This window comes from Hyla sarda, chromosome 2 (assembly GCF_029499605.1).
Source record: "Hyla sarda isolate aHylSar1 chromosome 2, aHylSar1.hap1, whole genome shotgun sequence".
Classification (NCBI taxonomy): domain Eukaryota; kingdom Metazoa; phylum Chordata; class Amphibia; order Anura; family Hylidae; genus Hyla; species Hyla sarda.
Genome location: NC_079190.1, coordinates 352,100,513 through 352,126,380, shown reverse-complemented (window position 1 = coordinate 352,126,380; position 25,868 = coordinate 352,100,513). Strand labels below are relative to the sequence as shown.

At 40.9% G+C, this 25,868-nt stretch overlaps 1 long non-coding RNA gene across 3 annotated transcripts in view; it reads left to right on the top strand.

Annotated features, from left to right (window-relative positions):
* Positions 1–25,868, top strand: part of LOC130357949 (uncharacterized) — a 200,136-nt gene that overhangs the window by 33,955 nt on the left and 140,313 nt on the right. For 2 of the 3 annotated variants that reach the window (XR_008889333.1, XR_008889331.1), the window contains exon 1: positions 13,699–13,814. The exons of the other annotated variant lie outside the window; for it this stretch is intronic. This is a non-coding gene — a long non-coding RNA (uncharacterized LOC130357949). Of the gene's footprint in view, positions 1–13,698; positions 13,815–25,868 lie in introns of those variants that run through there. 3 annotated transcript variants of the gene reach the window in all.

Sequence of the window (25,868 nt, the reverse complement as noted above, 5' to 3'; positions counted from 1 at the left end):
CTGGTGGTGACACTTGTAAGGGCCAACACCTACTGGTCATACCAGTCTAGTTTAGGCAGGTGTCATTACTAGCACTGTTGTGTTTGCCTTGCATTACAGGTGTTGACGCTGGTGTCATTGGCTGTTGTCCAGTATAGTTATTTGTTTGCAAAAAAATGTTTCCATTTTGTTGCTTAGTAGGTGCAGAGGCCTGGTTGTTACTAACGTATCTTCACAGCTGCTACATTTCCGTTTCAGTGGTTGGTGATTCAGGTGGGATAATTTCTGTAATACAATTAATTTTATTTATATTGTTAACTGATGATTGCAGGATAATTGGTTACTGACTCATCTACAGGACAATTATCTTTTTTTATACTATTGTTTCCTGACTCGTCTTCAGGGAAGGCATCGGCCTTTTAATTGCTACTGACTCGGCTTCAGAACAATTACGTTTCATTTGTTACACCTTAATACTTGACATGTCTTTAGGTGGGTTACATAACTCTGGTTACTGACTCGTCTTCAGAACAGAGTTTGTTTTCCCCTTATAGCACACTTTACATTGGTACAATCACCTAGTCTTAATTGGTGTTTAGGTCTTAGTCACTTATTGTCTTACATTAATTATTTTCAGTAAGGGCACCTGCTTCTCTACACATGTTATGTCATCTTACGTCTTTCACCATAAGCTTAGGCTTCATATGTTGGTTTTCATGTTGCCAGTTCGATTAATTCCAGGTTCTCTTGAGGGGCTGTTGCATCTTTATGTATTTCAGTGTAATCGCGTTGTTGTGCTCGTATTTCAGTCACATTGATTGCATGTTGTTTTCACGGTTCATTCTGGGTTTCGGTAGGAACGCAAGTTTTGCAATTATGTTGTGGTTGCAACAGCTGGATTCTTTTCACTGTATTATAGCAGGTTGCGTTATTTATAGTCTGTCATTTCTGTTTTCAATTTAGAGTTGCTCTGCAGGATTAGTGTTGAGCGGCATAGGCCATATTCGAATTCGCGAATATTCGTGAATATATGGACGAATATTCGTCATATATTCGCGAATATTCGCGTTTTATTTTCGCATATGCAAATATTCGTGCATACGAAAATTAACATATGAGAAAATTTGTATATATGAAAACCTGTGCAAGCAAAAATTCGCATATGCGAAAATTAGCATATGCGAATTTTCGCATATGCGAAAATTCGCGCACCAGTCTCACACAGTAGTATTAGAGCCTTCTTTACACCACACAAGCTGGAAGCAGAGAGGGATGATCACTGTTATGTGTACTGTGAAAAAAAAAAAAAACGAATATTAGTAATTAAGAATATATAGTGCTATATTCGCGAATATTCGCGAATATGCGATATTCGCAAATAAAATTCGTATTGCGAATATTCGCGAGCAACACTATGCAGGATTAGGAGTGGCATTCAGTTTCCCAGTTATAAGCTTTGTTTGGCAGCAGGTGTGTATCGTCTCGGTAGGGGGAGGGGGCTATAGTTAATATGTTGGTTTCTTGTTTCTGTTGTTTTGTTTCACCCACACCCATCAGGTTGGACAATTGTGTTACATGACTCTGATATTGAGGAGGTGATGTATTTGCCAGAAACTCCGGTTCTGAGAGGGATATCGGTCCTGCATACCATTCTAGGACTATCCCAAAGCTTATAGAAGAACTTCACAAGAAAGGAGTTTCTTATCCAGCCTCAGTCAGGAAGGTGGAGTGCTCATGTCAGAATCTATGGCTGGTTCCAGTCAGAACCCTGGGGCTATGATGTTGGTCACTAGTCCTTTTGGTCAACTAAATGATATGATGAATACTATGTCGGGTTTTAAGGCTAGGCTGGAGGCGATGGAAAAGAGTAATGCACAGGCCACGCAGTCTTCAAGGGTGGCCCCCTTGGAGTCTACTGCCCAGCCTGTATCAGGGCTTAGTTCTCAGCTGGTGCCTTTGACATCCTCTTCACAGGCTTCCTCAGCAGGTGGGATGCTGGAAGCTCCTCAAATTGCCCCAGCTCATTTCATCACTGCAAAAATATGCAAGGATATATTAGAGGGCAGAGACATCAACTTAGCCTCTCAGCTAATTGCTACCCATGATGTTACTGAAACAAAGACTGTATCTTGTGGTGAACTCTCTGTCATGTTTAAAAGCAAAGACACCAGACTGAATCAAAAAATGTCTATCCCTGAATTTGTAGTAGCTTTTAGCATGTTTTGTGATGTTATCTGCTCAATGAAACATGAGAAGAGAGAATAGCAAGACATGTATTTGCTAAATGTCAGTGATCTTGGTTATAAATATGGCGGCACTTTTTTTTATGACTATCATAAGTCCTTTTTGGCCAAAGCAGCTGCCGCCTTAGCACAATTCAATTTCATTGCTGAACTGGTCTAAAATAGATAGCGAATTATTTTGCCTGCATTTCACAGGCTTAAAGGCACCTACCTGTAGTTTGTGTCAGTCGATCTCCCATAATGCGGCATGGTGCAGTCTCATGGTGTAAAGGGATAATCAGGTGGGTAGAGGCACTGGCATGGCTGCAGGTTTGGGTGAAAAAAGTTTTGCTAATGGGGACAAGTTAGGTAGACCAGTCATGAACTAAGAAAAAATCAGATCTGCAATAATTTTAAATTGGCATCCTGTATTTATAACCAATGCAGGCTGTTACATGTCTTCTTTAACTGCTTTTGAGCCCATCCGCAGTCAGTTTGTCTTCAGAAATCCTCCCAGGTGTAACTAGGCGTTGTACAACTCCTGGCCCTTGGCAGAGTATTGGAGGCACACCCTGATCAGGAATGGGTGAGTTGGCATCTCAATTGTTTCGAGCAAGGTTTTCATACTGGGTTGGTAACCTTACCACAATCCACGTATGAGTGTAATAACCCAGTGGTTCTCAATAGTGTTGCTCGCGAATATTCGCAATTCGAATATTATTCGCGAATATCGTATATTCGCGAATTCGCGAATTTCGCAAATATAGCGCTATATATTCGTAATTACGAATATTCGTATTTTTTTTTTTTCTTCACAGTACACATCACAGTGATCATCCCTCTCTGCTTCCAGCTTGTGTGGTGTAAAGAAGGCTGTAATACTACTGTGCGAGACTGGCGTGCGTAAATTCGCATATGCGAAAAGTAGCATATGCAAATTTTCGCATATGCGAATTTTCGTGTATGCTAATTTTGTATATGCTAATTTTCACATATGTTAATTTTCGCATACGCGAAGTTTCGCATATGCGAAAATAAAACGATATAACGAATATGCGAATATTCGCGAATATATGACGAATATTCGTCCATATATTCGCGAATATTCGCGAATTTGAATATGGCCTATGCCGCTCAACACTAGTTCTCAACCTGGGGTACAAGTACCCCCAGGGGTACTTAGCAGTTCTCCAGGGGGGTACTTGAAAAAAATCAGTAAGGACAGCCACAGTCACTGGTTAATGGTCTTGATCACCAAGGAGCAGAGCAGGAGGAAAGTAAAGAGGAAGCGTGGGCACTGGGCTGCTTTGGGCAGTAACTCCATCAGCTTTGTTGCTGGTCTCCAGACCAGAGGAGAACAAAAGCAGGACAGTATGGTGGCCTACAACTTTATATGGGGGCAGTTTGGGGACATACAGTTATATTTGGGGGCACAGAGGAGGCCTAACATTTTTATGGGGATCTAAAGTGGGTACTATTACTGTGTGTGACAATAAACATGGGAAATTTGAAAATAGGTGGTGGATATTGTACTGCAGAAAGGAGCCTAAAATGTTTGTTTGGCTGGTTTTGTGGAGAAGTGTTGTATGGGAGAAATCTTAATGGCAGTCCAGTATACAAAAAAATGAAAAAGAAAAGAAAAGTAAACAACTCCGATTAGAGTCACCTGTGAATCGGGGGACTGGAGAGATTGGGAACGGGGGACTGGGAATAGGGGGCCTGTTATAGAGGAGAGTAAAGCATACAGTATGAATTATACTATAATCATAAAAAAAATGTCTCTAATATGGGGGTACATTTTTGTGGGAATGGGTTGTCAAGGGGTACTCAGGCAAAAAACGTTGAGAACCACTGTTTTATGGGATATGCTTCTAATCTGTACAGTTCCTGACAGGTACAGAGGTGTCATCAGAGAGCACTGTTGTCAGACTGGTAAGAACTTCACAATTTTCTCTGCTAAGTACTTGAAGGCTTCAGATTTTTAAATAGAAGTCATTTGCAAATCTGTTTTACTTGCTGCCAGCAGTTGATTTGAAAACTTGTTTTTCACTTGTTTCCACCAGAGTTCCCCGCTAATACCAACTTGAGTAAATTTTTAGGTGACCCTAGCTGTGTTATGCAGGACTCTATAGCTCTTAAAGGGGTTATCCACCATAAGGGGATTTTAGTACGTACCTGGCAGACAGTAAATTACATGCTTAGGAAGGCTCTGCGCTTGTCTTGGGGATAAATGGCTATGTTGTGAGATTACCATAACACTGTGGCTATGGTGGTAACTTGTATTTCCTGTTTGACTTTTCTTTTTTTTATACTACAAATCCCACAATTTCATTTTCCTCCCACACATTAGCCACCCCTCCCATTGAAACATAAATGAGCTGCAGACCTGTGGTTTTCAATCAGGGTGCCTCCAGCTGTTGCATTATCTGCAGATTGATCCCTCCACCCATTGAAGCAGACAGGCTCCCTGTCATCAGCTGACTAGTGAGTCAGGTCTCGGCTGCATTGCAAGCTGGGAAAAATCTGAGACAACAGTCATTTTGTATGCTGTTAAAAATTAATATTTTGGTGAAAACCAAATAGAATTGTGAGAAAACCGTCACACACAGGTACAGACACTATATTATGAATTACACTAACTTTACAACCCCTGTAGCATAGAAAAATAAAAAACAATTCCTGGAATACCCCTTTAAGCAGTGTTATACAAGTGTATTAACATAAGAAAGTAGAACAGAGCACTCACCTTGCAGATCTTCGTAGTAGACATTTTTTTTTTTAAACGGGAAAAACAGATAAAAACTGCTTAACAACAGGACAAGGAGGCAGTAGCTTGCACCGGGCAGGCAAGAGCAGCCATTACACGCACAACTGGGTGATGGTTGTGCCGCAGGTAGGTGTTCTTTAAATACAGAAGTGCAGACATAACAAAAGCATATAACACATACAATAAAAAAATTTCAATTCAATTCAATACAACCTGACTAGCTGAATGAATATAAGAAAGCATTCAGTTCATTCTGTTCCTTTAATCCTAGCACATCACCTCAATAGATGTGCAGTTGTGCAGGGCTAGTAGTATCATCATCAGCATCTAAAAGCAACAATCCTGCTCCTCTTACATGTTGCATCACAAAGGAGAATTCTGCCCAAAGCTTTTCTTGAAAAAAAACAAGAATCTGTGGAAAAAAATGTAAAAGGAGGCACACATGCCATGTATTTGGCTGTGCATATGCTGTTGCATGTTTTCCTACCATTGAAGTCAATGGGGAAGATTACTCAAAACCTGTCCAGAGGAAAAGTTGCCTAGTTGCCCATAGCAACCAATCAGATCCCTTCTTTTATTTTTAAAGAAGGTTTATACACTGGTTAAGGTTCAGGTTGTAGGGATGTGCAAAAGCGCTGCCACGGATAAGGTGAAACAATTATTATTAAATAAACTTTTATTGTAAACATGTAACGGGTTTCAGGGGCAGTCTGTCCCTTTCATCAGACAATGTCTGATGAAAGGGACGGACTGTCCCTGAAACACTTTACATGTTAACAATAAAATTGAATAATAATGTTAATATTCTATCTAGTAGATAATCAGCACTGATGATAATCACTTTATCAGTGGTCTCCATATCCACTAATGATTACATGACAGTAATTCATTGTATGGGGTCAAGAATCTATGAACCAATCATTTTTGCATTGAAAGTTACCCACTGACATACTCTTATTAAGCCAATTACTTTGATTAATACATTTATTTACTGGAGATTTTTGAATCAAATAACCTGTTGTTGCATGTACCAAAACTTCCTAATTGTATGATTGATAGTGTGGTTGATGGGAGTATTTTTGAAAGAAAATAATAATTTTCTATTCTCCTCTTTGTTGGTCTTCTTATCAATACTCCTAAGTAGTTTACAGATTTTTTTGCTCCTAGTGAATGCCTCATTAATAATATTCTCTGGATGACCTCTTTCTCTCAACCGATCTTTAAGATCTTCAGCTAGTTGCAACAACTAGTATTGTCATTATTAAAGGGGTACTCTGGTGGAAAACTATTTTTTTTATGTCAACTGATGCCAGAAAGTTAAACAATTATATTACTTCTATTAAAAAATCTTTCCAATATATAATCCTTCCAATACTCATCAGCTGCTGTATGCTCCAGAAGAAGATGAGCTGTTCTTTTCGGTCTGAACACGGGGCTTTCTGCTGACACCTCTGTCTGTTTCAGGAACTTTCCAGAGTAGGAGCAAATCCCCAGAGCAAACCTCTTCTGCTCTGGACAGTTCCTGACATAAACAGAGGTGTCAGCAGAGAACACTGTGGTCAGACTGAAAAGAACAACAAAAAAGTATTCAACTTTATCTGGAACATACAGCAGCGGATAAATGATGGAAGAATTAAGGTTTTTTAACAGAAGTAATTTACTAATCTGTTTAACTTTTTCAAACTAGTTGATTTAAAAAAAAAAATTTAATGTTTTCCACTGAAGTACCCCTTCAATCCGCTTAAGTCTAACAAATTGACAGTAGGGCACACTTCTTTTTATATGCTGTGGGTGGGAGCTATAATAATAAAAGAGAGTATTTTTAGCCATTTAAAAGGGGTACTCCCCTACTTGCCATCTTATCCCCTATCCAAAGTATAGGGGACAAGATGTCTGATCGCAGGGTTCCTGCTGCTGGGGCCCCCAGTGATCTCACGCAGCACCGGCCTTCTAAACAAACGTTGGGCTCCTGTGGCAATGGTTTTGACATCAGGTACACACCCCTCATGATGTTACGCTACGCCCCCCTCCCATAGACATGAATGGAGGGGGTGCGGTCTGACGTCTGGATCGCTGCCTCCGGCTCCGAGCGTTCTGAGCAAGATGTTCAGCACCGGAGTATCCCTTTAAGGACTAAGCCTATTTTGGCATTAAGGGCGAGGCCACTTTTCATTTTTGAGTTTTAATTTTTTTTCCTCTTCTCCGCTTAAAATCCATAAAGTTTTTTCACCTACAAACCCATAGGAGGGCTTGTTTTTTATGCAACCAGTGGTACTTTGTAATGACATCTTTCTTTTTATTTTGGGGGGGGGGTTGGTTTTCCTGCAGTGCACATTATGGTAAAAATTATACATTATATTTATTCTGTAGGTCCATGCAATTAAAACAATACTCAATTTATATAGTTTTTCTACTTTAAAAAAATGCTAACTTTTTTGTAACAAAATTAATGTGCATAAACTTGTCCTTTTCTGACCCCTATAACTTTTTTATTTTTCCATATACTGGTGAGGGCTAATGTGTGAGGGCTAATTTTTTGCATGGTGATCAGTAGTTTTTATGGGTACCACTTTTGCTTTGATGGGACCTTTTGATTGCTTTTTATAAAGAAAAAAAATCTGATATATGATGTAAGAAAAAATCTGTATTTTTGGTGTTTGATATTTTTTTACATTTACGCCGTTTACAGTGCGGGATCATAAACATTACATTTTAAGGATTCATTAAGTTTTAAGGATGCATTAAGTTCAAAATTGAGTCCTCTATTAAGCACTGAACTGGTAGTCCAATGGTGAAAAGCTTATCCCCTATCCTTAGGATAGGGGATAAGTTTCAGATCGTGGGGCGTCCGACCGCTGGGGCCCCCCGCAATCTCTCTGCACAGGGCCCCAGGTCGCTGGCCAGATAGTGCATGTTGACCACCACACGAAGCGGCGGCCGACACGCTCCCTCAATACATTGCTATGGCAGAGCCGGAGATTGCCGAAGGCAGCGGTCCGGCTCTGCCATAGAGTTATATTGAGGGGGCGTGGCAGAAGCGGTGGTCAACACGCCCCCTTCCTGCGTGCTTTCGGAGCCCAGTACAGGAGATCTCGGGGGGCCCAGCTATCAGACCCCTGCGATCTAAAACTTATCCCCTATCCTTAGGATAGGTGGATACGTTTTTCACCACTGGACTACTCCTTTAACCCCTCAAGGACCGGGAGATTTTTCCGTTTTTGCATTTTCGTTTTTTGCTCCTTGCCTTTAAAAAATCATAACTCTTTCAATTTTGCACCTAAAAATCTATATGATTGCTTATTTTTTGTGCCACCAATTCTACTTTGTAATGACATCAGTAATTTTTCCCAAAAATCTACGGTGAAACGGAAAAAAATATTATTGTGAGACAAAATTGAAAAAAAAAGATGCCATTTTGTAATTTTGGGGGCTTCCGTTTCTACGTAGTACATTTTTCGGTAAAAATGACACCTTATCTTTATTCTGTAGGTCCATATGATTAAAATGATACCCTACTTATATAGGTTTGATTTTGTCATACTTCTGGAAAAAATCATAACTTCATGCAGGAAAATTAATACGTTTAAAATGTCATCTTCTGACTCCTATAACTTTTTTATTTTTCCGCGTATGGGGCGGTATGAAAACTCATTTTTGCGCCGTGATCTGAAGTTTTTAACGGTACCATTTTTGAATTGATAGGACTTATTGATCGCTTTTTATTCATTTTTTCATGATATACAAAGTGACCAAAAATGCACTATTTTGGACTTTGGAATTTTTTTGCTGCGAGTACCCCATTGACCGTGCGGTTTAATTAACAATATATTTTTATAATTCGGACATTTCCGTACGCGGCAATACCATATATGTTTATTTTTATTGTTATTTACACTGTGTTTTTTTATGGGAAAAGGGGGGGTGATTCAAACTTTTAATAGGGGAGGTGTTAAATGATCTTTATTCACTTTTTTTTTTCACTTTTTTTTTTGCAGTGTTATAGCTCCCATAGGGACCTATAACACTGCACACACTGATCTTTTACATTGATCAGTGGCTTCTCATAGGAAACCAGTGATCGATGATTCTGCCGCTTGACTGCTCATGCCTGGATCTCAGGCACTGAGCAGTCATCCGGCGATCGGACAGCGAGGAGGCAGGTAGGGACCCTCCAGCTGTCCTGTAAGCTGTTCGGGAATGCCGCAATTTCACAGCGGCTATCCCGAACAGCTCCCTGAGCTAACCGGCATGGTTTCACTTTCACTCTAGACGCGGCGTTCAACTTTGAACGCCGTGTCTAAAGGGTTAATAGCGCGGCACCGCAATCAATGCCGCGTGCTATTAGCCACAGGTCTCGTGGCCCCACGTTATAGATCAGGAGCGGACACATGACGCTCCAGTACGTCATGTGCCCTTAGGGGGTTAACTTAACATCTGTGCGGTTAGTGACTAAGGTAGCTGGTGTTGATAATTCCAGGTCACATTTTTCCCTCTCTTTACTTGTCTTCAAGAGTTATTTCTCCTTTCTGAGCCTTTCCTTCTCCCTCCCTTCCTAGTTTTACGCCTAAAGGGGTTGCTTTGACCACAGAACCAACATTAGCAGAACCGTTAGTATCTTCATTAGACAAGTCAGAAACACTGGAATCAGATTCAGTAGTTATAAAATCAGATTGCTCATTTTTTCACAGTATATTTTTGATTTTTAGTTTTCTTTTAATTGTCAGATCTTTTCAGCTTTCTCCAAGAGAACACCATATCTTGCTTAAAATGGTGTTTATATCTTATATTTATGTCCTTTTTATTTTCCTTAAGGGTTACTTGTAATTGCATCAACTTTTTCTCTAGGCTCTGTGAAAAGTTTACAAGCTGTGTTTCTGAGAGCTGAGTTCATAGCTCAACCTTTGCCTTGCGCAATTCCATGGTGACTTTCTCATACTCACTGTTTTTTTTTTTTTTTTTTACTAATTCCTGAGACTAAATAGGGACTGTTTGAAACAATTAGAAAGCACATGCTCTCTATCAGGACGAGAGTGAGGGCGACTTGTTTTATTAATCATATAGTTGAACGCCATAATAGTGTTAGTGAATGCTTCAATTTGCTGGCATCAAGAGGGCTAATCCCTTTGTGCCTGCTTAAGATAGAAGCATGGTGGATCATGCGCACATTTAAAAAAAAATTGATTTGGGCGATTTGCCGAATTTTCGGAATAAAATCGGTTTCATATGAATATATTTGTGGGAATCACTATTAAAAACGGTTATTTACAGGCTACAGAGAGCCTATATAGGGGTGTACAACACTTTAACTTGCCGTAACAGGCATAGGGAGTGTGCTGGAGTAGTCAAATTATACTGTTATTCAGTATGACATTCAGATTAGAGGCATCACTATCAGAATCACTGCTGCAGAGCAGCAGAGTCTGGGTGTGGCAGCAGGGTCGGGAGACCATAGCGCGTCACAATTGAAGAGATTAAAGAGACTTTTGAGATGTCAATTGAAGAGATTAACAAATGTAATGTACCACCCGCAGCATGAGATCATATGGTGGCACAATGACACAGTCTGGAGAAGACAGAGCTGCACAATGACAGAGTAATGTGTCAGATTGTCCTCCCTCTCATTGGTGCAGGCCTGACCCAGGAGGGCTACTGGGCAGATCCTGCCAGTATCATATGCTTGTCTAAAATGTAAAGCCATGAATGTGTAAAAAAAACATGGCTGGTACTGTGAAACTGCGTATGAAACTGTGAATGTGTCATTTAATCAGTTATGGTTTATTTTTATTGCTCCAACCTGTTTCCTTGGATTCTTGCGGTAATTCTAGAGCTAATATATGATGACGAGCAGCTTAAGGAGGGTGTGCTTTGCGGTGTACCAGCGACTGAAGTGCATGCAAAATTTCCTGGCCATTTTTAGGATGTCTTGCAGATGGATGGAAGACTTAAGGAACCGCTCGACAACCAGATTGAACACGTGCCATGTTATGTTTTTTTTTTTTTTTTTTTATCGCTCCAACCCGTTTCCTTGGTGCCTGGATGTGGCAACAGGCTGACAAGACCATAGGGCCTCACAATTGAAGAGATTAAAGAGATTTTTTTAAATCTCAATTGAAGATTTTGAATAGATTAACAAGTTTAATGTGCCAGCAGCATGAGGAGATCACATGGTGGCACAATGACAGAACCTGGAGGTGACAGAAGCCTATGCAGGCCGCAGTGCGGCACCATGACAGAACATGGAGGTGGCAGCAGCATGACAAGACCATAGGGCGGCACACGACAGAACCTGGAGAGCATGAGGAGAGGTGGCACATTTGGCTCCAGACTTCCCACTGCTGCCACCCTGCTGACTCCCAACCATGCAACCACCTTGCTGGCTCAGCTGCTGCCTCACGGGCAACCTGTCACCCTCTTCTTCTGATGATGATGAAGCCCCTTCTGCACCCAGCTGCCAAGTGTGATCGGCTTCATCATCATTGAATTGGGTCTGCACGTCACTGATGTCATCATCAAGTTCATCAACATTGTCTGTTTCAGGAGCCTGATCGTTTACAACACTACCTCTCACGCCACTCTCCTCATACCTACTTGCCCGCCTAGTGGAGGAAGCGGGGGATGTCTCCTCCACATCTTGGCTGGGCAGTAGCTGCTGACTGTCCTTGCTGTATTGTGCAACTGACCCCACAGCATACAACACTTGCTTACAACCCTCTGCTTGAGGGAACAGCATAGGAAAGAGCAGTTGGAGGACAGGGACTTCTCCCGGGTCATACCAACTGAGGGTTGAGTCTCAGGAACCCACCAACTGTTGACTGGGGGTGTCGGATGTCACTTGGGATGAAGTGGATGACTGAGTTAACCAATCATATATATTTATATATTGCACTTTTTTAAGAATAATGTGCCCCAGTGTGGTTGCACCAGAAATAAAGGTAATAATCTAGTGCATAAGTCTTTTAGTGCTTTCACACTTACTACCCCTATTAGCTTTAACCAGAAAAAAATGTAGAACTGCGGAGTGCATATATTTTTCACTTTTTTTTTTAACAGAATTACACCTCAGTATGGTTGCAACAGAAAAAGGCGTACTCTCTCTCTCTCTCTCTGAACTGTCCCTTCCGGCACTATGGTTGCTTGCAGTCTTTGAATGGGGATTGCTCCCAGTTCTGTACTCAATTGGTAGACTCTGAAACAACTTCTGAACTGACCCTGCCTGCACTATGGCTACTTGCATTCCTTGAATGGGGAGTGCTACCTGTTATGATCTCAATTGGCAGACTATGAAACTACTTTTAAACTCTCCCTGCCTGCCTGCAGTGATGCGGGCTTGAGGTCAATGCATAGGCGTGCGCAGCCTATTGCATTAGGGTGTGCACCCTAAAGCACAAACTCACGCTGCGTTCGTGTGTATATATATATATATATATATATATATATATATATATATTTATATATATATATATATATATATATATATATATGTATATACACATACACACACAAATACACTCTTGCTTGCATGCACACATACATAAACATACATTAGGTTGGCAGTACAGTTCCCCCCACATTAGGTTTGCAGTACAGTTCCCCCCACATTAAGTTGGCAGTACAGTTCCCCCCCATTAGGTGCAGAACAGTTCCCCCCACATTAGGTGCAGTACAGTTCCCCCCACATTAGGTGCAGTACAGTTCCCCCCACATTAGGTGCAGTACAGTTCCCCCCACATTAGGTGCAGTACAGTTCCCCCACATTAGGTTGGCAGTACAGTTCCCCACACATTAGGTTGGCAGTACAGTTCCCCCCATATTAGGTGCAGTACAGTTCCCCCCACATTAGGTGCAATACAGTTTCTCCACATTAGGTGCAATACAGTTCCCCCACATTAGGTGCAGTACAGTTCCCCAACATTAGGTGCAGTACAGTTCCCCAACATTAGGTGCAGTACAGTTCCCCCACATTAGGTGCAGCACAGTCCCCCCACATTAGGTGCAGTACAATTCCCCCACATTAGGTGCAGTATAGGTCCCCCACATTAGGTGCAGTACAGTTCCCCCTACATTAGGTGCAGTACAGTTCTTCCAAATCTTAATCCTTCCAGTACTTATCAGTTGAGTTATTCTTTTCTGTGTGACAACAGTGATCTCTGCTAACACCTCTGTCTGTCTTGGGAACTTTCCAGAGTAGCAGCAAATACCCATAGCAAACCTATCCTGCTCTGGTCAGTTCCTGAGACAGACAGAGGTGTCAGCAGAGATCACTGTTGTCAGACAGAAAATAACTCAACTTCAGCAGCTGATAAGTACTGGAAGGATTAGGATTTTTTAAATAGAAGTAATTTACAAAACTGCTTACCTTTATGGAGCCAGTTGATATAAAATGGAATACCCCTTTAAAGTTAGCCAGAAGATGAAGGATCAAGAGGCCATTGGAAGCGGGTAATTGACCGCAAAACAGCCTGTTGCCAGAAATTACCCCGCTTAGTTTAGGCTGATGCAGTTCCTGTTTGTATTTTTCCGACTGGCAGCCAGCTGTTTTTAAAATGAAGAAATAAAGCCTGTCTTTTTATACGTGTGAGTACCACTGACTAAAATTCTACTACGTTCATATTTTTTAGTTAGTAGTTGTGCCACCCGGCTATCTTTATGCCTTACTGTTTTTAATATGTTTGTGCAATTTTTTGTATTGCATGTGTTTTAAGTTTTAATTTCTGCAGTTCTGTGTTTTTAAAGCACACCTACCTGCAGCTTTATGTCATCGTAGGGCCTGATGATACGTCGTTGTGCATGAAACGTCTGCTGTTGCCTGCAGGGAGCACGCTACTGCCTCCGCTTACCATTGTTAAGTAGGTTTTATCTGTTTTTCTGATTTATACTTTCACTCATTGATAGGATTAGGAGATTGTGGTCTGACAACGGTGCCAGAATCTGTGCTTTTTTTCTATTTGGATTGATCAGTGTTATACAAGTGTTTCAAGGCTTTTTTCATTTCCAGTTCACAGAGAACTTGCTTGCTACAAACCCAATTTTTTTTGGGAAAGTTTGTCCAACTCTAATCCCTACTATTAGGAAGCTAGTATATCACTACTGGTTAGATTTTTTTTGTATAGTTATAGCACTCACAGTTTATGTACATAGAAGGCGTAGCAATGATTGCTTGATAGATTCTCAACCTACACAATGAATCACTAGTCATATAATCACTAGTGGACATAGAGACCACTAATAAAGGGATTTCCAGTGAGCAGTGCATATGATCTACTTCAAAGTGGGAACTATTCCATGTGAAGCACAGTTTAGTAGACATGGAAACTGTTGTACTTTGCTGTGTATTTGCTGCTGCACATTTTCCTATTCATTGAATTCAATGGGTAGCAAGATATGCAGCTGGTTTTGCTACCCATTGACTTCAATGAGTAGGAGAATATGCAACAGCGAATACACACCAAAATACGGTACGTGTGACCCAACCCTAAAAGCATGTGTGCCTCCTTGTATATTTTGTGCCACAGATGCTTGTTTTTTTCAAGAAAAGTTATGGGCAGAATTCTCCTTTGTGGTGAAACATGTAGAGGAGCAAGTTTGGTGCTTTTAGATGCTGCTGCTGATACTACTAGCCCTACACAAGTGCCCATCATGCTCTTGAGTGGTGTGTGGGTCTTCAGGACTGGTGAACCCTATAGTGAAGTATATATTGGGTTCACATAAGAGCCATTTATGTTCTTACATTGATAAAAAAAAAATAGCACTGGAAATGCTACATCTCTTCATGTAACATTTGTATTTCTCTTTCATTCACATGATTTCAGCTCTTATTTCCATGTTGAATATTATGTATTCTGTCCGTATATCCCTATGTCATGAACAAACATTTTTCACAGCACGAGATGCTATTGATGGGCTATCATAGGTCAATGTAGGAACACGGTTTTCAATCTTTTATCACCAGAAAGCCCTGTAAATCACAAGCGATACCTATAATTTGTACGAGAATAGGGTAGTAGGTGATGACTGGAAATATGCTTCAATCTTAGTTATTTATTTTTCACCCAGCTTATTTTCTCATGGTGAATATAAGCCTCATTCCCTCCCTCACAATACTGGCAATGTTCCATAAATGCATTACAGGGAAAGGCTTTGCTGATATGACTTTTTTTTTTTTGCTTAGAATGATAAGTAATAAAGATCACTTCTTATATGGCCCCCTGTCAACACACACAATGCATATAAAATCCAGCTCTATATTATGCTTTCTTGTCTTCTGCTCATATCAAGTTTGGTTTTTAGCATTACTCTCCTTTATTGTCTCAGATACATTTATTTTCCTGAAATAAATAATAGAAAACATATTTGTTCTACAGTGAAATAGTGTTTAGATTCTCATGGCTCATGATGTTTTCAGCTCTCTGTCTTGCAGTCTATTATAGAAATGTTTTGATGAAAAACAGCTAGTATTTTTTTATATACCTTATCTTGTGTTAAAGCAAGTAGGCTCTATTTTTGAGGAATTGGGAAAAATTTATATTCTGGATAATATTCAAGAAATGCAATACTAATTAAATCTGTATAAAACATCTCTTGTAAAAAAACAAAAAAAAACTTTAAGAGCCAAATCCATTTTTGCTTTCAGGACAGCAAGAATATTTCTCTTATATTGTTGGGTGTAGAAGTATGTATATATATATATATATATATATATATATATATATATATATATATATATATATAGACAAACAATGCCATGCTTACTGAACTGTTCACACAGAGGCATATACACAGTGTAGGGTCCGTCCCAAGGAGGCTACCTTATCGCGGTGGGACCGTCCAAGCTATTTGACCGCCGGCGGAGACAAATTTGCGAGCTAAGTGCCTCACTATTTCATAGTTTCACATATGCATCTATTACACCATAGCTGTATAGCTCTCCATGTTTTAACTGCATTTTCATGTTTCACCTATATCCTTGTGCTGGCAGTGTGCTGCTGCATTCTTCTGTTGCTGTATATCTAGCCTAGTAGCGTGCACCTTTAGGCCAGGTCCATATAATAGTTTGGTATCAACTAAAGTGCTGGCTGACTTATTCTTTGTCTGTATTGCACATACGGGGGAGTGACTACCTCCATGTTGGCCTTGCACCCCACCCACCTCTATCAGGTGTGTATATAAGGTGGCTTGGATGTTCCAGATCCTGCCATGCTTACTGAACTGTTCACACAGAGGCATATACACAGTGTAGGGTCTGTCCCAAGGAGGCTACCTTATCGCGGTGGGACGGTCCAAGCTATTTGACCGCCGGCGGAGACAAATTTGCGAGCTAAGTGCCTCACTATTTCATAGTTTCACATATGCATCTATTACACCATAGCTGTATAGCTCTCCATGTTTTAACTGCATTTTCATGTTTCACCTATATCCTTGTGCTGGCAGTGTGCTGCTGTATTCTTCTGTTGCTGTATATCCAGCCTAGTAGTGTGCACCTGTAGGCCAGGTCCATATAATAGTTTGGTATCAACTAAAGTGCTGGCTGACTTATTCTTTGTCTGTATTGCACATACGGGGGAGTGGCTACCTCCATGTTGGCCTTGCACCCCACCCACCTCTATCAGGTGTGTATATAAGGTGGCTTGGATGTTCCAGATCCTGCCATGCTTACTGAACTGTTCACACAGAGGCATATACACAGTGTAGGGTCTGTCCCAAGGAGGCTACCTTATCGCGGTGGGACGGTCCAAGCTATTTGACCGCCGGCGGAGACAAATTTGCGAGCTAAGTGCCTCACTATTTCATAGTTTCACATATGCATCTATTACACCATAGCTGTATAGCTCTCCATGTTTTAACTGCATTTTCATGTTTCACCTATATCCTTGTGCTGGCAGTGTGCTGCTGTATTCTTCTGTTGCTATATATATATATATATATATATATATATATATATATATATATATAAGATGGCACACAATAAACAAATCACACTAATGCCATACATTTTATAATGACTCTTTTATAGCAAACATGTTATTTTTTTGGACTGTTGATATATAAAAAAAAAAAATAAAATTTAATATATTGTGCCTTTTTGTGAACTTAGATATAGATCAAGGATTTTATAAAAACATAAAACATTCTATTTAGGGATGAGCAAATCGAATCTGACGAATCCGAATTTGTTACGAATTTCAGAACACATTTGCTTCACAACAAATCCGAATATCGCCACGATTCAATGAAACAAATTGCTTAATTAAACTCCATTTAGTGCGGTCCAGGTTCCAGGGCATCTAAAATGGCAGATCCACCTGTGAGGACATGGGGCAAGAAACTCTGGGAAGGCAGCTAGGGGGGTGACCCTGAATCACATGTAGCATGCCGCCTATCAGCAGCCAGCCCTGTGATGTCACAGCCCTATATATTCAGCAGCCATCTTGCAGCCAGCAATTCCAGAGTTGTATTTCAGAGAGAGTGTTTTATTGCAGACAGAGATTGAGCAGTGTGTGTGTTGCACAGAAAAACAGCTTCACAGCAGCGATTCACCACAAGACTAAATCACTGCAGAAAAGCACTGACAGGGAAGGGAGAGAAAGAGAGAAAGTACACTCTTGGGTGTACTACACAGTGACTCTGTAATGCTGCAGTGTGGTGTACAGCAACTCTAAAGCTTATAGGGGCAAGTTAGGCTGAGCACTAAAATCCATGGTCACCTGATATTTGTCAGGACCGACTGGGGGGACAGGGAGCCCAAAAACACTCTCCCTGCCTACTATCCCAAACACCTTAAGCGATGATTTGACAACTTGGAGCCAGCCCCCCCCCCCCCCCCCCCCTGCACTACAGTGCAGTGGTATAAACACAAATATACAGTTGGTCACAGGCCAGAAACAGAGATGGAAAACTACCACAGAACCAGAAATACCAGAAATACCAGACAGGATACAATTACTAACAGGGCAGTATATAGTGTATTACACGTAGAGGAACACTGGTCAAGATACTAGAAAGGATATTTCCCAAAATTCAAAACAGGATATATTTTAGAATACAAGACAGGACATTCAAAACCAAATTCCCCTATGTGGAGGAACATGACAGGATTCTCACAGTGTGAACGCAGACTAAGCAGAACGAACATACTAATCCTAAAACAGACAAATGTAACAAACTAAAATCTACAATAAACAAGACTATATGGCTCAGATAATATAACAAGATAAAAACAAAGTGCATACACAAGCAGACATAGTCAGAGTATATTGCAAAAACAGGCATCATAGTAGCATTATTGCACAAAACAACCATCACCAGAATGCAGGAGAACTCTGATAAAAATAGACACCTGAGATCTTATTGGTTCTGAGCATTAACCATTCCAAATCCAGGGAGAATAGAAAACTGCTCAGAACAAACTAATGTGCAAATACACACCTAAACAGAAAAATACAAAAACAAATAAATGGACATTACACTATTAGTGCATAATCATACTGTACTGGGCTGTACTACACAGCGACTCTGTGCTGCAACACTAGTGTGTACTACAACTCTAAAGCTAACAGGCTAGTTAGGGTGAGCATGAAAAGCCATAGTCTCCTGATTTCAGTGCCTAACACAGGTTGCATAGTGGAGTGTGTTGTCCTCTCATAAGTGTAACCTGTGCAGACATAGGTGGTATACGTTATTTTTTTTTCCTGTCAAACTAATTTGTGCCTACTTACTGTGAAAGGCCAGCCAAAGCTACACACTTCTTTTTGTAACCTAATACAGTTTTAAGCAGAGCGTATTGTCCACCTCTCATAAGTGTAAACTGCACGTACGCCTAAGTGGTGTACTTTATTTTTTTCCTGTTAAACCAATTTTTGCCTAGTTACTGTGAAAGGCCAGCCAAAGCTAAACACTTGTTTTTGTATTTAAATACAGTTTTAAGCGTAGGGGAGCGCATAGTCCTCTTCTCATAAATGTAAACTGTACATACACCTAGGTGGTGTCCTTTATATTATTCCTGTTAAAATAATTTGGCCTAGTTACTATGAAAGGCCAGCCAAAGCTACATACTTGTTTCTGTAGTCTAAAACAATTTTAAGCATAGCGGAGCACATAGTCCTCCTCTCATAAGTGTATATTGTACGTATACCTACGTGGTGTACAATTTTGTTCCTGTTAAAGTCATAAGGGCCTAGTTACTCTGAAAGGCCAGCCAAAACTACACACCTGCTTTTTTAGCCAAATACAGTTTTAAGCGTAGTGGAGTGTATTGTCCTCCTCTCATAAGTGTAACATATACGTACTCAGCTGGTGTATAAGTATGTCAGGCAGAGAAGTGCATGGACGTGCACATAGGAGTGGCAGTGGCATAAATTCATCAGGCACAGGCAGAGGTCGCAGCAGAGTAGGGGCGTGTGGCAGCAGGAGTCGCAGCGAGAGGTCTTAACTCCCGGTGTCAGCTAGCAGTCGTGTCTTGACCCGCAACATAGCAGCTGTGATTGATTGGTTTACTCGGTCATCAGCTTCATCCCAAGTGAAAACCGACAACCCAAGTCAACAGTTGATGGGTTACTCAGACTCAACCCTCAGTTGTCATGGCCCTTATGCTGCTTCTGCCACCTCCAGGCTCCGTCATTGTGCCACCATATGGTCTCCTCATGCTGATGCTGCCACCTCCAGGCTCAAACATTGTGCCCCCATATGATGTCCTCATGCTATTGGCACATTAAATTAAACTTTTAAAATTGTAATCTATTTAAAATCTTCAATTTAAATAAAAAAAATAATAATCTTTTCAATTATGAGGCACTATAGTCTCGTCGGGCTGCTGCCACCTCTAGGCTCTGTCATTGTGCTGCCATGTGACTCCTTGTGATACTGGGTTTTGTGGTCATACAGTTTTAGTTTAAAGTAAACGCTTTGGGCACCTGGGACATTAAACTTGTTAATCTAATCAAAATCTTAAATTTAAATAAAAAATAAAAAAAATCTTCCATCTTTTCAATTGTGAGGCCTTACAATGAACCATACCTTATTAATTGAAACATTCGCAATTTCACAGTCGAGGGGGCGGGGGGGTGAGAGGCAGGGGCTGGAACAGGTGGTAGCTCGCCTCGCAGAGGACCGCCAGCTAGATTTTAAGATACAAGTACGAGCTTTTTCACTGCAGCAACTTCTAGCAGTATGTACCAACTTATCCAACAGCACAGAAGCTAAATGTGCTCCTGTCTGGTACTGCAATCCCTCCCTTTTCAAGTGGACACTCAGAGCATGGGTGTGCGCTGAAAGTTTGAGGCTGGGACCGGCGGTAGCTCGCCTCACAGCAGACCGCCAGATTGGTGCTCACCGGAATGAGTCCTCAAAAAGGATAAAAAACATTTTAAATAAATTAAAATTCAATAAAAATGTAATAAAAAAATATCTTCAATCTCTTCAATTGTGACGCCACAAGGTCTCCCGACCCTGCTGACACATTCGGGCGCTCTGCGGCAGTGATTCTAATAGCGATGCCCGTAATCTGCATGTCATACTGAATAACAGTATTATTTCACTAACACAGCACACTCCCTATGCATGTTACGACAAGGCAAAGTGTTCTACACCCCTATTAACACAACTGGTCCCTAAAGAAAGTCAGGGATCACTTTCTACAATAATTACTAAAACCCGGGGCAAGAAAGCTCAGGGCACAATATCCCTTTACAGGGAGACTTCCCTTAAACTTAACTTTTAATAGTGCTCTTATTAAAATAAAATAAATTGTAACAAAAAAAATGTTAAAAGCTTTTGTCAGGGCTCACTGTGAACTGGTAACTGGGAATAGGATCACTAGAGTGACTGTATAGGGAACTGCAGTTTCCCTTTATCTAAGTGAACCTTGACAAGTTTAAAACACTAACATTTGCCCCCCTCTACACGTTTCGGCGCTGCTGCGCCGTCCTCAGGAGGAACAATAGGCAAACACCCTCCCACGTGTAAAGCACTTCCTTATACATGGTCTGTTTGTACTGTCATCACTCAGCGACAGGTGTATCGACCTGTCCTGAGTGCTTAGTTCTAAAGAGCCAATCACATAAGCCCATTCCGGTTTACCTGTCCTTTGTTTTCCAATCACTTTATTGCTAACTTACCTGTAATCTCCGTGCGCCGTTCTTCCGCATTCTATCCCCTCATGTGATCTGTCACATGATCGCGGGGGCGGCCTCATTCTCAGCCGCGCACGCGCATGGACTTAGAAATTCTTCTTGTGCTGTTGTAATGGTACATCTACGCTACTATACAGAATATCTCAGCCGAGTTTGTAACTTATAATTCTTATCAATATAGATATGCAGGTCCAGGAAATTAATACTGGATCCTCCGATCTCACTTGTGAACACCATTCCAATCTTGTTAGCGTTTAATAGATGAACAAAATCCATGAAAAGTGAAGTATCTCCACCCCAAAGAATCAGAACATCATCGATATAGCGCCCCCAGAAAGTGATGTGACTAGTGAAAGCACTAAAAACCTCAGAAAAACAATAGTGTCCTCCCACCACCCTAAAAAGAAATTTGCATAAGTAGGTGCACAAGAAGACCCCATAGCCGTGCCTTGTTTCTGGTGATAGAAAGTGCCGTTAAATAATTGTGAGTTCGAATAAAACGTAATAGTTCAAGAATAAAGGAATTGTGTTCGGTGAAAAAAGTGCTTTTCGTGCTCAAAAAATTTGTGATTGCGGTCATGCCAATGTCGTGCTGTATATTGCTATATAGGCTTTCGACATCTAAACTAGTAAGTATTGTTGTTTCGGTCACTATGATGTCCTGTAGTTTGAGTACCATATCCTTCGTATCCTTAAGATACGAGGGCAAGGTGACAATAAAAGGTGCCAACACTTTATTGATGTATATACTCGCTCCTTCTGTAAGGCAATTGTTGCCAGACACAATAGGCCTGCCGCGTATTGGTGTGGTTGTCTTGTGCATTTTGGGCAACGCATAAAACGTTGCAATTGTCGGGTGAGAATTGTAAATAAATTTCTGACCATCGTTGGAAATGAGATGTTCCTCTTGCATCATTTAAAAGTACTTTAAACTGACCAAGGTATTCACTGGTCGGATCGGATGGTATAACCTCATATTTAGTGTGATCTGATAATAGATCCATCACCATGGAGACATAGTCGGACCGGTCCATGACCACCACATTCCCCCCCCTTATCAGAGGGCTTGATGATCAAGGAGCGGTCCGACTTCAAAGTCTCCAAAGCCTGCTGCTCTTCCCCGGTAATTTCGAGTTAATAATATGACTCCTTGGTTGGATTGACTCTATATCCATTGTCACAAGTGACACAGAAGTCTCTATGTTTGAGAACTGTGAGAACAAGGGAGTCATCATGGACCTAGGTTTTAGATCGGTGAAGCAGTAGTGCCTTCATTTTCCAAAAGAAGTTCGTGGAGAGTATGTCTGACTACTTCATCTTGCCGTAATTGAGTTCTGGAGTCAATATCTTGTTGAAGATGCCATTAACGTAGCGCTAGCTTTCGCGCAAATAGGTTTATATCTTTGATCCACCCAAAGGCATCAAAGCGAGGTGTGGGCGTGAAGGAGAGGCCCTTTGAAAGAAGAGAGATCTCATTCTCCTCTAATAGTCGTGATGACAGGTTAAACATTTTTAACTTATCATCCTCGCTGCTTCCTATTGATCTGTCAGCCTCACTCTGTTCCAAAACACTGCTCATTTCTACTGATGTTAACTCGGACCTTGTCCCTGTCCTTGTCCCAGCCCCCAAAAAATGGGGGATATTTGTGGCTATGCCGGAAAACTGCATTGTCTATAGAAGGAAAAATTTGAGTCATTGGTAACTGTGGATTTTGGAACATACTCAAATTGGGCATAGTGCTTTGAGAACCAGGGATAGTAAATGTTCCCTGTCTTTGGTTCATCATAGGGTTGGCATTGGAGGATGCTTGAGCAGATGAAGATGCTTGAGCAGATGAGGGGCCACCAGAAAAGTGTGGTTGGGGGCCTCTCACTCCCCCCTTCCACACTTTGGCCTTGACATGTTGGTATAGTGTTTGGTCTCTGCTGGTATTGAGTCCTTTTGGGTTGCTGAGCCCGATTTCTGAAAGTCTTGGTTTTACATTTCAGAGTTTTATATCTTGTATTACTGTCTGGCTGCTGACTCTCTATGCCAGAGGTATCTGTCTCAGAAATGTCGGTATATTGTGCAGAGTATCTAATCTGAGTATTGGGTCGAATTTGACCAAGGTAGTTGTAAATCTGTCCAGTGGCGAAATCTGTAACGTCACGTATGTATTTCTTGTGTTTTTTCTCTTTAATTTCACTTTTGAAGAGCTCTAAATGCTGTTGTAATTTAGTTTCCGAATTGTTATACTCTGGGTGAGTAGCAAAAGACTGTATTTCTTTGAGTTGTTTATCGGGTTGTAAATTAACAGTGTTAAGATGCTGCTTCTCTTATTCCAATAAATAATTGATCATACGTAGCAAATTATCCGTTAACAATCGTTGCCAACCTTGCAGGAAGGCACTATCCTCTCTATGGGAATTAGGTGTTATATGGATACGTAACCCTCTATACACTATTTTTTGCTGTTAATATGTCTCAAAGCTGGTGACTTCCCACCATGCCCTAATGCATTGTTTGTATGTTTTAGACACGTTCTTAAATGCCTGCTGAATATCAATCTGATTGAGAGGAAGCTGTGAGGTTGAGAATACATGTGAACCTCTGCTGCTAGGTTATCAGCATTAAACCTTTGTATCAAAAAGCCCGCCATACTGCGGTGCTAGTGGCATATGGGGACACTTCACTGGGGAACTAAATCTCCAACTCTACATTAACACAACTGGTCCCTAAAGAAAATCAGGGATCCCATTCTACAATAATTACTAAATCCCGGGGCAAGAAAGCCCAGGGCACAAGATCCCTTTACAGGGAGACTTCCCTAAAACTTAACTTTTAATAGTGCTCTTATAAAAATAAAATAAATTGTGACCAAAAAAATGTTAAAAGCTTTTGTCAGGGCTCACTGTGAACTGGTAACTGTGAATAGGATCACTAGAGTGACTGTATAGGGAACTGCAGTTTCCCTTTATCTAAGTGAACCTTGACAAGTTTAAAACACTAATATTTGCCCCCCTCTACTAGTGCATAGAGGGTTACGTATCCATATAACACCTAATTCCCATAGAGAGGATAGTGCCTTCCTGCAAGGTTGGCAACAATTGTTAACGGATAATTCGCTACGTATGATCAATTATTTATTGGAATACGAGAAGCAGCATCTTAACGCTGTTAATTTACAACTTGATAAACAACTCAAAGAAATACAGTCTTTTGCTACTCACCCAGAATATAACAATTTGGAAACTAAATCACAACAGCATTTAGAGCTATTCAAAAGTGAAATTAAAGAGAAAAAACACAAGAAATACATACGTGACGTAACAGATTTCCAACTACCGTGGTCAAATTTGACCCAATACTCAGATTAGATACTCTGCACAATATACCGACATTTCTGAGACAGATACCTCTGGCACAGAGAGTCAGAAGCCAGACAGTAATACAAGATATAAAACTCAAAAACGTAAAACCAAGACATTCAGAAATCGGGCTCAGCAACCCAAAAGGACTCAATACCAGCAGAGACCAAACACTATACCAACATGTCAAGGCCAAAGTGTGGAAGGGGGAGTGAGAGGCCCCCAACCACACTTTTCTGGTGGCCCCTCATCTGCTCAAGCATCTTCATCTGCTGAAGCATCCTTCAATGCCAACCCTATGATGAACCAAAGACAGGGAACATTTACTATCCCTGGTTCTCAAAGCACTATGCCCAATTTGAGTATGTTCCAAAATCCACAGTTACCAATGACTCAAAATTTTCCTTCTATAGACAATGCTCAGTTTGCTGGCATAGCCACAAATGTCCCCCATTTTGGGGGGCTGGGACAAGGACAGGGACAAGGTCCGACTTGACATCTGTAGAAACGAGCAGCGTTTTGGAACAGAGTGAGGCTGACAGATCGATAGGGGGGGAATGTGGTGGTCATGGACCGGTCCGATTATGTCTCCATGGTGATGGATCTATTATCAGATCACACTAAATATGAGGTTATATTATCCGATCAGACCAGTGACTACCTTGGTCAGTTTGAAGTTCTTTTAAACGATGCAAAAGAGAAACATCTAATTTCCAACGATGAACAAATATTTATGTACAATTCTCACCCAACAATTGCAACGTTTTATGTGTTGCCCAAAATGCACAAGACAACCACACCAATATGCGGCAGGCCTATTGTGTCTGGCAACAATTGCCTTACAGAAGGAGCGAGTATATACATCGATAAAATGTTGGCACCTTTTGTTGTCACCTTGCCCTCGTATCTTAAGGATACGAAGGATACGTACTCAAAATACAGGACATCATAGTGACCGAAACAACAATACTTACTAGTTTAGATGTCGAAAGCCTATATAGCAATATACAGCACGACATTGGCCTGACCGCAATCACACATTTTTTGAGCACGAAAAGCACTTTTTTCACCGAACACAATTCCTTTATTCTTGAACTATTACATTTTATTGTAACTCACAATTATTTCTTATTTAATGGCACTTTCTATCACCAGAAACAAGGCACGGCTATGGGGTCTTCTTGTGCACCTACTCATGCAAATTAATTTTTAGGGTGGTGGGAGGACACTATTGTTTTTTCTGAGGTTTTTAGTTCTTTCACTAGTCACATCACTTTCTGGGGGCGCTATATCGATGATGTCCTGATTCTTTGGGGTGGAGATACTTCACTTTTCACGGATTTTGTTCATCTATTAAACTCTAACGAGATTGGAATGGTGTTCACAAGTGAGATCGGAGGATCCAGTATTAATTTCCTGGACCTGCAT